General features: G+C 47.6%; 1 pseudogene; it reads right to left on the bottom strand.

Annotated features, from left to right (window-relative positions):
* Window positions 1-2,087: 2,087 nt before the first annotated feature.
* On the bottom strand, window positions 2,088-2,265 carry LOC119446899 (U2 spliceosomal RNA; annotated as a pseudogene).
* Between the last annotated feature and the right edge of the window lie 251 nt (window positions 2,266-2,516).

The following is a 2,516-nucleotide window of genomic DNA, read 5'->3' as shown; positions in this document are numbered from 1 at the left end:
TTAAGGACAGTATATTTTATTTTATTATCAATGAAGATTGCCAGACTCCGACCCCTACAATCATTCCTAAAGAACATTGTAAATAGGCGGGCATATTTCAGAATCAAGGATACCGTCATGCAGCCAAGTTTCTGACACCACTACAAGGTTTTGGCTATGCTCGATGAGTACGTGCTCGAAATCCGCACTTTTGTTTAAAAGGCTGCTGGCGTTAAGATTTAACAAATGAAACACACTTTCATTTACACGTCATTTGTGTGACGACGACGCTCCAGGAAGGGCGGTGCTGTCAAACATCTGGCCATGCACACGGCACCATTGGTCCTTGGTTTCATCCCACGCATACAAGACACGGTTTATCTTAATCTTATCGAACGTGAGGGCAACTCTTTGCTTGTTTTTTCTATAATCCGCTGGACATTTCCAGCGACATTTGCCTTTTTCTTCTCACCTCGTGTGAGTAGTATTCATCCATAAAAATATTTGTCCCTTTTAACGTTCTGCGGTTACGCAAAGTTTCGTTCTGACTGGTCTCTATCGGTGCGCAGAAGGCTTTCCAAGCCTGTGAAACCGTTCCATTCCAGTTACCGACAGGTTTCGCTTCTGCGGAAATTATACCTTCTAGCACCTCTTGTGCAAGTTGTTTCTCTGTTTCATTTTGAATTTCGGGAATACCGCGAGTGATCTGATTATTTCGACGGGTGTGATTTTCTAGTTCGTCAACCTTCTTTAGGAATGTGTCCATACTGGAGCGCAAACAAGATATTTCTTTTTCAGCCTCCTCGGCACGTTTCAAAAGTTTTGGCACTTTGAATACTGCTTTTTCAACACTAGACAGTCTTTCCTTCAATTCAGAGACATCTGTTTTAATTTCCTTCTGGCCACCAAGAATTTTCTGAAGCCTAGCCGTTGTGTCTGGTCCCGGATTTGTTTCTACGTCCCCGCTACAAAGAATTAAATATATAAACACAACGGAACAGCCAGCCACAATGGCACATAAAGCATGTGAGCTTGGCAGCACTATCAGACCAGGACATTCGTACCGGATACTAGTGGTGCTTTAACGCGAGAGCGTTAAGGGCCCCGTGTCGCAGAAAATTCGGTGTCGGCGTCCGCGGCCAAGAAAATCATGCCGAACCACCCTAACCACGCAGGCCCTCCGCGTGGCGCAGAGGCGCTGGTGAGCTAATTGAATTTCTCAAAGTAAAATTCATTAGAAAAATCGTAAAGTATGACTTAACCACAACCTACAGGCATGATAGCGTCGGATTGTATTTTGAATATACCAGAAAACATAATTCTGTTACGCGGTAACTCAAAAACACAAACCCCTTTTCCAGCATTTCTACCAATGATACCGCGGCGCGCTCCAGTCGGTGGTCCTTGCAAAAACGACATCCACATGGCGCTCGCGTCCTTGGCAGCTGCGCGCCGAAGCCAAGGTGCAGAAAAAGAGAAAGCTTCAGTTGCCGGGAAGTCTGACAGTCAGAGACCTTTGAATGCTATCGCGTTCGACTCTCAAACTCGAAGCTTAAGCGTCCTCCAAATTTTTTCACCAACCTGTGCGTACAAGAACGGGTTCATTATCCCTGTCGTGCCGGTGCCACCAAGCCTACTGAGGATACGATGGAAGTTCTGGTACGAGGAAAGCACCCTCTCTGCTGATGTCACCGTCCCTGTGGATTCCTTTGGCTGCAGTTCATCGCCGATCACCTGACGACGAAACACGCGCAATGGTCCAGTTGACCAGCACTCAGCTACGGGGAATCGATGGCGGGATCTGACGGTGCAGTGCGTAACCCATATTTGCATTGTTCTTTCGCAGTAGTAGCCAGCAAGAGCAGAACCTGTGCGTACAAGAGCGGGTTCATTATTCCTGACGTGCCGGTACCAGCAAGCCCACTCAGGGGAGTGGGCGTGGTGGCAGGGGATCGTATATGAACGATTGTAATTGCGAACGCCTTACAGCGCCGTTCAAAGATTTGCACTGCGCTTACACATGAGCCACCGAGTCAACACGAAGGAGCGATGTCTTACAGCGACGCTGTATATGGCTAGTTTCCAGCTGATCGAGGTCCGTAGAACAAGAACCGTGGGCCAATCCTGAAGATAGTGCCAAACAGGAAAACCCGGGCGGAGGTGAAGCAGCCTTCAAGCACTCTTCCAACTTGCAAAAATAATTTTCATATCTTGGGTCCAAATACAACCCGTATCAAATATTAAGCTGATAAGAACAGATACTACATTTTGAACCGCGGCGGCCATGTCCACGTTCGCACCATACACGTGTACGCCATCTCGCATATTCAAGCTAGTGCCTACCAATCTGAGTGTCTTCTGTCTCCTGACCCCATGCTCTACGTATGCTCCTTTCCTCAGTTCTGTTCTGACTGTGAAATGCGTGCAATGCGTGCAATGCGTGAAATGCGCGAAATGACTGAAGAAAAGCGTGCCTACCAAGAACAACAGCGTGAACAGAAAAGGGAATGGGCGCAGCGGCGGTGGAAGGAGACCAC

This window comes from Dermacentor silvarum, chromosome 3 (genome assembly GCF_013339745.2).
Source record: "Dermacentor silvarum isolate Dsil-2018 chromosome 3, BIME_Dsil_1.4, whole genome shotgun sequence".
NCBI lineage: Eukaryota > Metazoa > Arthropoda > Arachnida > Ixodida > Ixodidae > Dermacentor > Dermacentor silvarum.
The sequence above is the reverse complement of the archived record's forward strand: the minus strand, read 5'-3'. Positions and strand labels throughout refer to the sequence as shown.